Source organism: Limanda limanda, chromosome 7 (assembly GCF_963576545.1).
Source record: "Limanda limanda chromosome 7, fLimLim1.1, whole genome shotgun sequence".
NCBI lineage: Eukaryota > Metazoa > Chordata > Actinopteri > Pleuronectiformes > Pleuronectidae > Limanda > Limanda limanda.
Genome location: NC_083642.1, coordinates 23,679,171 through 23,694,385, shown reverse-complemented (window position 1 = coordinate 23,694,385; position 15,215 = coordinate 23,679,171). Strand labels below are relative to the sequence as shown.

The 15,215-nt window shown below is 40.9% G+C and overlaps 1 long non-coding RNA gene across 1 annotated transcript; it reads left to right on the top strand.

Moving 5' to 3' along the window:
* The first annotated feature begins 12,951 nt into the window (after positions 1 to 12,951).
* Positions 12,952 to 14,141, top strand: LOC133005586 (uncharacterized). Its single transcript, XR_009678378.1, has 3 exons — positions 12,952 to 13,589; positions 13,709 to 13,802; positions 13,894 to 14,141. It is a non-coding gene; the product is annotated as an uncharacterized LOC133005586 (long non-coding RNA).
* Positions 14,142 to 15,215: the final 1,074 nt, after the last annotated feature.

Below are 15,215 nucleotides of genomic sequence, written 5' to 3'. Positions count from 1 at the left end.
TATTTGTTTTTCAGCACATAGAAATAGCATTTTGAAAAATGTTATGAAGCTTTGCAATGTCCTGCTGCAGAAAACTAGGTATTGATTTCCTAAAAGTGTAAATGGAAAAACAAGACCCTTTCCCATGCTGTGAATGGGAGAAGACCCGGACTTCAATAATATTAATTGCACAGTTTAAAAGAGATTTAATTGGTCATCAGTGAATACTAATGTTTTTTCACCCTTTTTTTGTAGAAATATGTGTGATATAAGGAACTTGTTCATATTTTCTCCTTTTTTCTTCCCCATCATTCCCTTGCTGTGTCTTATTTTCTATATCCCTCTTCTTGGACTTCTAGACTGTAAGGCCCTGAACAATGGAATATGCTTGATTGTCTATAAGCACAAATTAAAGTTTCAGTTGGGATGCACCAAGAGAAAACAGTATTTCCTACAGAAAGAGCTCATTTCTGGATCATATAAACTTAATTTAAGGTGTAAATATTTCAGACTTTAGATTACATATTGAAAAAGTCTTTCCAAGGCTAAAATCAAACTTATTGTGTCAGTCCACTCATTTGGTGCCTGATCTGTACACTCTGTGGGCTGTTTTGAAATATTTCATTCTCTAACTAAGAGGAGAAGAGATCGCTGGGCCCACTGAGCTACACATCACAAATTACTTTCTTTCCTTTATTCTCTGAAATGTTTTTCAAACCATTTTCCAATGATATTCAGGATCTAAGGTCTCAGAAAAGGAGTGTTTCTGAATATAAAAGGGCCAAGGTTGCGCAGACAGAGCTAAGACCTTAAGTTTTGTACAGCTTTGTCTGTGCTGCTGAATTCCTTTCAGAGCTTTTTCACTTCCAACTACAGATGTTCACAATGATGTGGCTTCACTTATAATGGCAGTCCTTAATCAATAGGAAGTCATTTGACTGAGGCAGCATTCGTAATTTGTGAGTGTGTGTGTGTGCTCCCACGCAGAACAAGTGCTCTCAGAGAGAGGGAGAATGTCAGGGTAAAACTGACAAAAAGATTTGTTTTCTAAGGGAGAGAGAAACAAATCACTCCAATAAATTGATGTGCATTAAAAGCGGAGGCTCCCCTCTCACCTATCCTTGTCAACTTGCAGCATATAGTTGAACATTTGTTGGAATTTAAATTGGGAACGATTTTGAAACCTTGAGAGATGATGTAAGATGCTCTGCAGCTCCAGAGTTTGTGCAGCTGTTGTATTCAGAGGTCACAGTCAAGGAAACACATGTGAACTCTGGACAATGACAGCTGATTCTGCCCCTGTGCTCGTGTAGTGATCGTCCAAAGATCCTGTGTCCTCACCTACTGGACTTTACTTCATGTGAGGGCTACATGACGGACAATGACTGGTTTCTGTCCACACATCAACTCAATGTGTGTCAGTGTGGCTCCCACATAGCTGAAAAACAAGCTGGACGTGCAGTGCTGGAAAGATTCATGATCTGGAATGTGAATACAGATTTCAAGCGTAAATTCCAGACTCCAAATTAATGATTAGTTAAATCAACTTTCTTCCAATGCATCCAATTTAAGGTCACCAAGGACAAGTGAATAAAGTGGTGTATTGAAGGTCCAGACCTGAGACCTGGACTTTTCCTTCAGCCCACAAGTGTAAATGTGAAAAACAAGTACAAATTCTGTTAAAGGGGAAAATAACTGATTAAAAATGCCAATTAAAGCTGTTTAATACACTGCTAATCTATTAAGAAGATGTTTTTTAAAAGGTAAAAAAGGATTTGAAAATTGGTTCTACCTGTAGCAAAATTGTCATATTTGCATTATATACATTTTAGCTGCAATGTTAGGTCCTCTCCAGTTGCTTTGTTACAGTGAAGCCCCAAATAATCCATATACAGGATTTTCAGCTACTGAGCCACTATTGGACATCTATATATTTGGGTTTTGATGAGTTTCAAGGCAAACCTGAGCCTCAGACATCCCACAGCCTGAACAGCTCTCTGCTTGTACCACCTTACATTACAATATTCATACTGAGCATTTCAGTGTTCAAGGGTGAACTGTGTTGGGACATATATATTGAGCACAGAAAAGAATACACCTGCAGGGGCCAGCTGCAAAATTTTGTAAATAAAAACCCTGCATATGTCGCAGGCTAGATAAAATCTAATATTTGTAAGAAACCATGAGACAGAACAGGTATGGTTAAGATATGGTTGCAGTTTGGCAACTAAGAAACAATTAAAACAATTATTTACGAGAAACAAGAATAAGACCCACACACACCAAACCTTTGCTGTCAGCATCACTTCAAGAACGGCACAATATTTACTACACAAACACGGTACATGGCATTGGATGTAAACTGTGAGGTTGTCATTGGTCCAATATGGAAGAGGACATTGAATGAGGATCTGGACGATAATTAACAGTGAAAAAACTGGACAGGTACAATATAAAATGAAGTTAAGATTTAAATGCACTTATCAAATGATTTTTTTCTCTTTGCAAATGTCTGATGTGTTCAGGCAACCCAGTCTCATCAGGAAACGTTCAGTGGGAACGTTGGTCCACTTGGACAAACGTTTCCATCTCACAATCTGGCCTATCAGATTGTGAGATGGAAACGTTTGGTCCGCCCATTGTTTTGCATTGACGTGTTTTCACGTCACGTGACTCCCGAGTTCCCGTCTCCGGAAAGGAAAACATGGCGGACAGTCCTTGTTTTTTCAGATAAAAACATGATTTTGTAACTGAGTCTGGGCATAAAAATACATTCTGACACCATTTCTAGCGAGAAATGTGGTCTTTGCTTCCACAGTCTTCAGCCAGTTTGTGCTTATGATATATATTTTAATAGTTATCACGAATGTTTTTATCGTTGCTATGGTGGTTGCTATGACGCTGCCATGCACACAACGTCGTAGCGTGCTGTTTAAATCACCGTCCCTGCGTGGTGTCGTTCAGTGATTGTGTATGTTATTCATGTTAAATAATATTAATATTTGAGGCTAGATTACACCTCTAATGCGAAGGATCTTGCGAGTCTGTTCAGAGGCGGACATGAGTGTGACACCGGACCGAGATCGCGAACGGACCGGACCTGACGTGTGGCTGGCGTAAAAAAAGGTTTTGTAAACATCCTGTCTATTTAACTTAGCGCTGTCATAAACACGGACCATTTGGAAGACAACGATGTCATCTTCCTTCTGTCAGGTAAGTAGTTTATTGTTTTTAAAGATCTATTACGATCTAGGTTTACAGTCTGAGTGCTGAGACAGCGGATGCGGAGTCCGTCGATAAACACAATGGATGCATTTCTTCAGCTAATATGCCATTGTTAGCCACATGCTTCAGCCCTAGGTAGCATGTGCTTACCTGGGAGGTGAAAACATGTTTTTTGAAACCAGTTCAAGACGCTTAGCTCATCATTAAGGGACGCTACAATATAAATATAAACATGAATTTGATTTATGAATGCATTAGATTAATAAGGAGTGTATTTCTCGACCATTACTCCTCAATAACAGATCAATTTGGTTTAATGTATAGTATGCAATATGACAATAATGTTTTCATGTTATGGAGTTGCGATTCATTTTATAAAACAATTGCTATGTTCTGTTTTTTAATCAAGGAGGATCCAAGTGAAGCTACAGGAGTTTCATTAACGTCAATAACTTGGACCGAACAGTTTGTTTTGCTTGATGAAGAGCAGGAGGCAGCGTGGAGAGAAAGAGGAGCCGGGTTGAGCCCACTTCCATCATCCACGTACCACAAGGAAGATGAGGGGGAGAAATTATCCTACCATTAAAGAGGTACTTTTAAGTTACATACCAGAAACACCATTTTATATAATGTGCCAAATATAAATTTGTATTAAATCCCCAAAGTACGCTGGCTGAAATACAAGTTAATATCACACTGAAAGAGTTTTGATCAATCATGCTTCCCTGCTGTGGTTGTTCAACTGGGAAAACAACTTTTTCCACAGGAAGGCAAGTAAATTTAAGGAATGCATCTGCAAAGTTTTCCTCTGTTATGTATAATGATGACCCCCATCAAACATTATGTTAGCAATATTTACACCTTTTCATTTATACTGTTTATTTCTGTCTACATGTTTGAATTTGCCTTCATTAGTTTCAGAAAAGAGCGATGATGTATCGGTCAGTGGGCGGCAGCACGAGACTCCGCAAACTAGTCTCTAAGCAAAGTAGACGAAGGCATTGAGGTTGCGGCCTGCCATCATTTTTATTTTGCTTAAGGGACTGAATACGTTTCATGCAGAAATATTAGCATTTCCCTTATATCTACCAAAACTGCTTGTTTCACAGACTGCAGTTTTGTTTTGATCCGATGTGGTGTGCAAATACTAACCGTATATCTGCAATGGGTTGTTGTGCATTAACATTTGTAACTCTAATTTTGTTTTGACAGACTGTGCAAAGAATGTTGAGAACATCACTAACCAGTGCAGTGTCCGTCTACATATTTCTACATATTTTCTCTCATATAAATGTCACTGTAACCTCTTGACAACTGAAACCATAACATGAGGTCAGTGTGGCCTTGACCTTTTGACTTTAAGACAAATACACAGTTAGACAACCCGAAAACATGCAGTAATGCCTCCGGCGACTCGCTATTGCAGAGGCATTAAAATGTTAGTGTAGTAGACTGGATTTTATTGGTGTTACATTGGACATCTTGTATTGGTATACAAAAAGTATATTTGGTTTCACATTTTAGATGGCATAAGCAGAGACATCAACTCAGGAAATGGATTTCTGCAGAAAAGAAAGCCTTGTATGTGTGTATATATACATACAAACGCACTTTTAAAACGTTTTGTTTTTTATCATATATTCTCAGGTAGTACTGACGCATTTATGGAGATGGGACATGAGGGCCTTGTCTGCGTGCTCAAGAGAAGATTCCACAGAGTTCAAGCTGAGCAGCTGCTGCAGCAGGTTTGGAGGAATCCTCCTCTGAAGAGGAAACATGGCGAGGTACTTCTCCACTGATGAAGAAATGTGAGCGCTGTGATTAAGTAAAATCTGCTGCCATGCTACTGTTGCTACTGGTGGGCCCTGCTATTAGCTTGGTGTTTGGTAGCTGTTAGCTTTAGCATATTTATTTTTTAGGGACCTGTCTGACGTTTATGTTTTTAAAAAAAAATCAGAGGGAACCATCTTCATAATTTAACACTATGTTTTGTTTGTGTTCTTCAGTTATTCTCAAGAGAAGCTGCCTCAGCTCCACGGTCCCTCCTGCAGCTTCCACTCCTGATGCTAACCCCTGTTTACATCACACCATCCGGGCAGACCTGGAGTCACAGAACTTTGTCCAGAGCTGCAGTCTGAGAATTGTTGATCATATAATTTCCAGCAGATGCCTTAATGTAATGTTTGCGCACAATAAATGACATTGATCATAACATATTGGTATTTCCTGTGTATACCCAGATGTTTCACAATGCAATCTGATAAGGTCGTATGAGAAACATTCTTAACATTAAAGAAATGAACACAGAGGATAGCAATAGATGTTTCACTTTAAATCAGTAGCTGGTAATCGGCAGACTGACTTATTCAAACACATTAATACTACAAGAATGTTTCTCATACGACCTTATCAGATTGCATTGTGAAACATCTGGGTCACCTACTTTTAGTGTTAACAAGAGGGTGAACTTACTTATGACTGGATGTATTTAGCACAGATACATAAGCTTGATGTTACAACATCATCATCTTAAACAATATGATATGGTTGCCACTTAGACAACAAGACCTGTGTGCTTTGCTGTTACTATAACTGACTGAACCTCAGATAAAGAAAGTAATTTTCTGACTTCCGTTACTGAGGTACTCTCTACAGAATGTAACGTGCCCATTCTACTTCAAATCCATGGGATCATTGTGTGTTTATGTTGCTTAAAGCAGAGCATTCACTGCTTTAATGTAATCAACATCTTATCTGCCAATATCATGGTGTAAAAGTGCAAGGAAATACCAATATGTTATGATCAATGTCATTTATTGTGCACAAACATTACATTAAGGCATCTGCTGGAAATTATATGATCAACAATTCTCAGACTGCAGCTCTGGACAAAGTTCTGTGACTCCAGGTCTGCCCGGATGGTGTGATGTAAACAGGGGTTAGCATCAGGAGTGGAAGCTGCAGGAGGGACCGTGGAGCTGAGGCAGCTTCTCTTGAGAATAACTGAAGAACACAAACAAAACATAGTGTTAAATTATGAAGATGGTTCCCTCTGATTTTTTTTTAAAAACATAAACGTCAGACAGGTCCCTAAAAAATAAATATGCTAAAGCTAACAGCTACCAAACACCAAGCTAATAGCAGGGCCCACCAGTAGCAACAGTAGCATGGCAGCAGATTTTACTTAATCACAGCGCTCACATTTCTTCATCAGTGGAGAAGTACCTCGCCATGTTTCCTCTTCAGAGGAGGATTCCTCCAAACCTGCTGCAGCAGCTGCTCAGCTTGAACTCTGTGGAATCTTCTCTTGAGCACGCAGACAAGGCCCTCATGTCCCATCTCCATAAATGCGTCAGTACTACCTGAGAATATATGATAAAAAACAAAACGTTTTAAAAGTGCGTTTGTATGTATATATACACACATACAAGGCTTTCTTTTCTGCAGAAATCCATTTCCTGAGTTGATGTCTCTGCTTATGCCATCTAAAATGTGAAACCAAATATACTTTTTGTATACCAATACAAGATGTCCAATGTAACACCAATAAAATCCAGTCTACTACACTAACATTTTAATGCCTCTGCAATAGCGAGTCGCCGGAGGCATTACTGCATGTTTTCGGGTTGTCTAACTGTGTATTTGTCTTAAAGTCAAAAGGTCAAGGCCACACTGACCTCATGTTATGGTTTCAGTTGTCAAGAGGTTACAGTGACATTTATATGAGAGAAAATATGTAGAAATATGTAGACGGACACTGCACTGGTTAGTGATGTTCTCAACATTCTTTGCACAGTCTGTCAAAACAAAATTAGAGTTACAAATGTTAATGCACAACAACCCATTGCAGATATACGGTTAGTATTTGCACACCACATCGGATCAAAACAAAACTGCAGTCTGTGAAACAAGCAGTTTTGGTAGATATAAGGGAAATGCTAATATTTCTGCATGAAACGTATTCAGTCCCTTAAGCAAAATAAAAATGATGGCAGGCCGCAACCTCAATGCCTTCGTCTACTTTGCTTAGAGACTAGTTTGCGGAGTCTCGTGCTGCCGCCCACTGACCGATACATCATCGCTCTTTTCTGAAACTAATGAAGGCAAATTCAAACATGTAGACAGAAATAAACAGTATAAATGAAAAGGTGTAAATATTGCTAACATAATGTTTGATGGGGGTCATCATTATACATAACAGAGGAAAACTTTGCAGATGCATTCCTTAAATTTACTTGCCTTCCTGTGGAAAAAGTTGTTTTCCCAGTTGAACAACCACAGCAGGGAAGCATGATTGATCAAAACTCTTTCAGTGTGATATTAACTTGTATTTCAGCCAGCGTACTTTGGGGATTTAATACAAATTTATATTTGGCACATTATATAAAATGGTGTTTCTGGTATGTAACTTAAAAGTACCTCTTTAATGGTAGGATAATTTCTCCCCCTCATCTTCCTTGTGGTACGTGGATGATGGAAGTGGGCTCAACCCGGCTCCTCTTTCTCTCCACGCTGCCTCCTGCTCTTCATCAAGCAAAACAAACTGTTCGGTCCAAGTTATTGACGTTAATGAAACTCCTGTAGCTTCACTTGGATCCTCCTTGATTAAAAAACAGAACATAGCAATTGTTTTATAAAATGAATCCCAACTCCATAACATGAAAACATTATTGTCATATTGCATACTATACATTAAACCAAATTGATCTGTTATTGAGGAGTAATGGTCGAGAAATACACTCCTTATTAATCTAATGCATTCATAAATCAAATTCATGTTTATATTTATATTGTAGCGTCCCTTAATGATGAGCTAAGCGTCTTGAACTGGTTTCAAAAAACATGTTTTCACCTCCCAGGTAAGCACATGCTACCTAGGGCTGAAGCATGTGGCTAACAATGGCATATTAGCTGAAGAAATGCATCCATTGTGTTTATCGACGGACTCCGCATCCGCTGTCTCAGCACTCAGACTGTAAACCTAGATCGTAATAGATCTTTAAAAACAATAAACTACTTACCTGACAGAAGGAAGATGACATCGTTGTCTTCCAAATGGTCCGTGTTTATGACAGCGCTAAGTTAAATAGACAGGATGTTTACAAAACCTTTTTTTACGCCAGCCACACGTCAGGTCCGGTCCGTTCGCGATCTCGGTCCGGTGTCACACTCATGTCCGCCTCTGAACAGACTCGCAAGATCCTTCGCATTAGAGGTGTAATCTAGCCTCAAATATTAATATTATTTAACATGAATAACATACACAATCACTGAACGACACCACGCAGGGACGGTGATTTAAACAGCACGCTACGACGTTGTGTGCATGGCAGCGTCATAGCAACCACCATAGCAACGATAAAAACATTCGTGATAACTATTAAAATATATATCATAAGCACAAACTGGCTGAAGACTGTGGAAGCAAAGACCACATTTCTCGCTAGAAATGGTGTCAGAATGTATTTTTATGCCCAGACTCAGTTACAAAATCATGTTTTTATCTGAAAAAACAAGGACTGTCCGCCATGTTTTCCTTTCCGGAGACGGGAACTCGGGAGTCACGTGACGTGAAAACACGTCAATGCAAAACAATGGGCGGACCAAACCTTTCCATCTCACAATCTGATAGGCCAGATTGTGAGATGGAAACGTTTGTCCAAGTGGACCAACGTTCCCACTGAACGTTTCCTGATGAGACTGGGTTGGTTCAGGCTACAACTGATTGAACTGCAGCTAACTGGGCATCATGTGTCGCTAAAGAAGTCATACCTTGGAACATCTTGACCTTGAGGTCAAAAACAATAGATTTTACTCTGCTCAGCTCAACTTTCCATAAAAAAGATTTAAACTATATAAACAAAATGTGTAACTATGAGGCAGCAGGCTATAAAGAAGGCCCACAGCCTGCTCAAACCTTCAGTTTCAATAAAGCTAGGGTTGGTAATCTTGGAAAAGGCTCCACTGAGTCTGAAACTCCAACACAAAACACACACACACTGATTGACATCTGCTAAAAGCCTGCTCACTAACCAGTACACCACCATGTTTATTCCAGTCCTAGTCCAATTGCTTGTTTTCGTATTTTTCAGACGACTGTATTTATTGATGGCCATCGGTACGTGAGAAGAATTCAACAATTAAGAGAATCTGTTTCAGAAAGAACTCAGCAGCCCTACCATTAATGGCTTGAAAAAACACGGCTTACATACATAATGATTTATTTCGCTAACACATTCTGCTCCGACAGTTCTGACCCTGCACGCTTTAAAATCTTAATATGACCTTAACTTTACTTTCTGGCTGGGAGCTGACGTTGGCTTGATAAGTTCTTCTGCCAACACCTCCTGCCTATTTAAAGCTTGATCAAGAAAGAAAGTTAATGAACCTGAACTCTCCCCGTGCTACACACAATGAATGAAAAGCAGTCCTGAGACTTTGGCCATAGCAAAATCTCTCAGGGAATTAAGAAATAAATAAAAAAAATACCCCCTGGGCAGCCCCCTGAATTGTTGCACAAATTAATCCCCCTTTCCAATTCCATCTTTCGCCCCCAGCTCCCCTCTCGGAATTATCCCTTTTCAATTATTTCTCCCTCCTTTTCTAATTTCTAGTCACCATTGAAAATATCAATGGTGATGAGAGTGGAGAGGAAAGAAGAGGAGAAGAGTGAATGTGTTATTAATTGCTCTGATGTGGATTAGATCGCGGGCGCCCAACCCCCCCCCCACCCCTCCGCGCGCCCCCCCCCCCTCCTCCAATCACATTTCAATTAATAACAGTCAGCCTGGCAGTGCCTCAAGATGTGCCGGCGAGATGATTGGCCTGTCAGTCAGGGCTGCTCCGGAGCATTTGCAATTTGTCACCAGCTTCCACTTTTTTTCTTTCTCTCACTCATTCTTGTTTCTATCTCATAATCTGTCTCTCTTGCTCCTCTCATCCCCCTCTTCAACCAGGTATTATCCCCATCCTAAAAATCATGCCACATTTCATCATTTCATCCATTTATTCATTTCCCCCGCGAAAGCTTGGTCAGCATTAGAAGGACTGTGCGTTTGTGTGAGTGTGTATCTGTGAAGAGGGTTTCTCTCCTGCCTGAGATGGCATGCAAGTTAAAGAAGAAAAAAAAAAAAAAAACTGTCGTCCTGCGCCACATTTCAAATGAGACGGTGGACAACACAGCCATTTTCTATTAAGGTCTGTGTGCTCTCATGATAACCTGCTACCCAGGACTAGCATGCAATACAAAATACACACACAAGCACACTAAAGTAATTCCTGGCTTACGTCCCCTCCTCTTGTAGATGTCGTCTCTCCTCACCTGCTCATGTATGTGTTACCGTGGATATGAGAATTAATTGTACCACTCTTTGGCTCTTGGTTTTGGGCTTTCTGTTTTCATACCTAAGTCAAAGACGCCTTCACTGCATGAAAAGAAGCGTTTGTGTCAATCTGTGTCGCAGAGAAGTGTTGGCACATCCTTCGGTTAACGACTTTCACACGTATCTGCAGGCAGCGAAGGAAACGCTCAGGGTTCCTGCAGTTGTCAAGCCTGTGAGCTGTTGAGATTTGACCCCCCCTGCTCCTACTCCTAGAGGACGCTTTCACATGCAAATGACAATGCTCTGAGCTTCACAAATGCAAATCAGTTTCCCTGAGAGCAGATAACACCAATGTGTAAGAGGCACCAACAAACTATCTGGCTGAGTAAACCAGGCTTAAAATAAATATTAAACCTGAAATTTTAAATTGTTCTTAAGTAAGTAAGTGTGCTATAATGAATTATATTGTATACCACGAACAAAGGTCAATGCAGTCAAAAGAAATGAAACAATGCACTTTATTTCAAATTTTTATTGTCATCCAATCCTAAATCTCAACAACTGTACAGAGTGGCATGATTACAGTCACTTTTTCAATTGTGCTGGTTAAATGCACAGAGGAAGTGTAAACCACACCTCTACCAGCAAATAAATGATGCTGGGTATGATCATCTGTGTCCTGTAAGCTCCAAACTTCTACTGGCTTTCCATAAAAATATCTGTCCTCCCAAAATACTGGCATTAAATTCACATGTCAATGGCAAACTAAGCTGTTCCATGAATTATAAATGGTACCTTTTCACCACTACTTTCAAAATTGCTATGAAACATTCATTGATTTAATGATTTATTTTTTCAGTGTAATATTTAATCCCCCATGGACTGCACAGTGACAAAACACAGCAGCCGGCTGTTTGGATACAACCTACATCTCCACTCAGTTTGATTATTATTTTAAATATAAAGGAGACACAATATAGAGCTTAAATTCCTTCATAATTTGAACTTCAATTGTCTAATTGTTGTTATTAAACTTTCTCAGTATTCCATTAAAACAGTCAACACTTTTATCCAAAGCGACTTACGATAAGTGCATTCAACTATAAGGTTACGAACAGTGTTGGGAAGGATACTTTCAAAACGTATTCCGTTACAGAATACAGAATACATGCCCAAAAATGTAATCTGTAACGTATTCCATTACATTAACTAATCTGAGTAACGTATTCTGAATACTTGGAATACTTCTGGTTTGTATTGCATTTTTTAAGTGTATGATTGCGGCGTTGTTATAGTCAGTGGAGAAGCAGCAGTTTAAACTCTCTCTCCAGCTGGATGTCCGGCTCCCATCCACTCCCACCTCTGTGCCGGCCCCACCGGAGGCTGAAGGACCCCCCCCCCCCCCCCCTGCGCCAAGGCTGCCTCGCGCCGTGCTACGATCGTTTCGGCGTCGAGTTTATTTTTTTTTGCGGTAGACGCGAGCGTATCGCTCCATGAAACACACTGAAAAATGATTTTAAACGATATTGATGACATTTTATATGATATAAATGATAAAGTATGCGTCCCATAGTTTGTATTCCCCTTCTGTTGTCCTGGAGTTTTAATTTTACCAATTTTACCGATCACATTATTAAATGCCCCCCTCTGCCCATCCACTACAGACACACAAGCAGTCATAAAGATAAAAAGAGAGGGGGGGGCGGAGAATACGTAATTTACCCTCGACACCCGACATTGAACGGAGAGAACAGCGGAGAAGTTCTTGAAGATGGATGAAATTAAATTGGGACGCGGTTGCAGTTAATGTTGGAGCAACAAGTGACTAAATGCTTTTATACTACTTGGTCAACGGGTGATATTATTAGCGCTGCCCGGCGCTTCAGCGTCCGGTGTGAACCCGGCGTGCCTCGCTGGTCTCCTGCAGAGCCATGACAGCGGAGCTCTGGAAGCGCAGGTCGGTCTTCTCTCACCAGGTGCTGGAAGGGCAGCTTGCGGATCAGCAGCTCCGTAGATTTCTGGTAGCGACGGAACTCTCTCAGAGCCTCGGTCCCGGGCCTGTAACGGTCCCGAGCGGGTAGCGGTGAGGCTCCTTCACGCCGCCGGGGGCCCGGGCGCTCTTACGGCAGCCCTGGTCTCCAGCTGCTTCCTGGGGGCTTTCCCGCCGGTGGATTTACGAGAGAGTGAATAAACTCGAGAAGTACCGTCATGTAATCCACTGATTTCAACAATGTAACTGTATTCTGAATACCATCTATTTAATTTGTAACTGTAACGGAATACAGTTACTCATAATTTGTATTCTAAATACGTAACGCCGTTACATGTATTCCGTTACTCCCCAACACTGGTTACGAACACAGAACAGCGTGAATAATGTGTGTAAATGTACTAAACACCACAAAAAATAAACCTGGCCTCAGTCAAATACTTATCCCATATGAATTAACCGCTGCTCACGTCACCCGCTCGCGTCATCAGCTGATGGACTCGTCCAATCAGAGCCTCGTAAACGCCGTGCAGCAGCGTCGAGTGTCCCGCAGACAGGAAGCGGGTCGTGTTTAACTTGTCCCGTACGAGTGACTCTGTCTTCGGGATAAATAACTTGCTGAAGTCGACACGACGCTGTTCCCTGGAGGAGAAGATGAGTGCGTGTGGAGGCAGAGCCGCGGGCCCGGTGTGGACGAGTCGAGGCGGAGAAGACGGGCGCACAGTCCCTGAGTTACGGTAAGAGCTAAGCTAGAGACGCCATGCTAACCACTAAGCTAACCCTACATCTGAAAGCATGTCCGCCACTCTTTGGGATAGCGAGAAAGTTGCTAAAATACGAATACAGCATCGAGTGCTGGAGCAGATCTAGTGCATGTGTAAATATGTATGAATTACTTAGATGTAACAGTTTGTTCTCGTTAAGTTTTTTCATCAACGTGACTTTTTTCTGTATGTTTTCACAGCCTCAGCCCCCCCCCCCCCCCTCCACACACACACAAACACAAACAAAGAGGCGTTAGGCTGAGACGCTGAAAGTCCGGATTTAAAGTGCAGAAAATTAAGCCATTGAATGTAAGTAACTGTTTATGAATTGTTTTTGTGTTTTTTTGCTGTGGATCTTCCAACGGTGATGCAGCGCGGCTATTTCCGTTTATTAATAATAAAGTCATGTTACATGTGTTGTTTTCCAGCTGCCTGTCCATGACGTACAAAGACACACTATGAGCCAGTATGATCCGACCAGACCTTACATCAGCATTGAGGAGTTGTCGGAGAAGAAAGAGGGTAAGGTTATATTCATTAAATAATTTTCCAGTTACATGTAAAGGTGTATGTTGTAATTGAACTGTGCTAATTTTACTGAATGTGTTTACAGCTGATTGAAGCGGGACAGATGACATGGATCCATCCTTCCACAGCCAGGAGTGCACCGACCTGTGTCCCACACTTCATATAAGACTGGAAGCTACACTGATCTCACAGCTACACACCACAGACGTCTACACACTGGAGAAGAGTCCCACAAAGAAGTCATGACCCAGAGGCTGCAGAGAAACATTTCAAGCCTCATCTGAGTTTTTGTACAATATTTTTGCTGTATGTAAATAAAGCTTTCACTCCATATATACCTTGTTCACATTTGTTCCCTGTACAATATGTTCACCTATAACATCAAGCATCACATGAATGTTTAGTTTTAATTAACTGCAGTGCTTTTGGTAAAGGCTTACTTATAAATAATAATAAATATTAATATATACATTTTTATTATAAATATTGTGTGGGAGGGGCTTACCCCACGTGCGGAATGCTGTGACCCCACGTGTGCACTGCAATGACCCATAAGGTGACCAATAGCAACACTTCTACCAACCAATCACGAGTGACATTAGTTTCGAGGGTCTGTGGTTTCCTCCAATGGTGAGTAGAGAGAGGTTCTAGCCAGCGGCTGGACTCCGATTCATATGCTAATTAGATCACACGTCGCGATCGGTCAGCGAGCTCCCCCGCGGCTCTCTCCTTTGTTCTCCAAATCCCCCTTAAGGTCCGCAAACGCCGATAGACCCACCTTGTCTTCACTGGCGAACGCCGAGGTAACATCATGGAAACAGTTGGTTACAGCAGGGGATTAGGCCTGTCCGTAGAGGTTCACTGTGACAATAATACTGCTTTTCGTCTAGTGCTTCCAATAAGTCCAAAGCCTCTACAACAAGAAATTACATCTTAGATATTAAGCAATCAGAAATAGGAAATGAGACTTGAAGCTTAATAGGCAGCTTGTCCACGATTGGTACATATTTACTGACCACCATCAAATAGCTGCAACAGTAAATTGGTTTATACTACCTTACTAAGTTTCATACCCTCACTATATAGTGAGATTTTACCCGACAGGACTCAATGTTTTTAACAACGCATCGTGGACATTCAAACAAGTTCCAAAATAATATCCCGAGTGTTAAGGGAATGGACAGTGAAGGCTAGATCTACCAGTCGATTAAGCAGTCGGGAATATAAAGCTTTTTAAGCTGAGGCAAGAAGTGTCTGTTGCCAAAACGTCATCAATATGAGGTATATTTTAATTACACAATATTATGGCTTTCAAATAATGGCGTTTGAAGTGGTTCATATAAGTGTTGTTTCACTATGTAAATACATTGACCACCAGGTACAAAATGCAGTAGTGCATATGCCAGT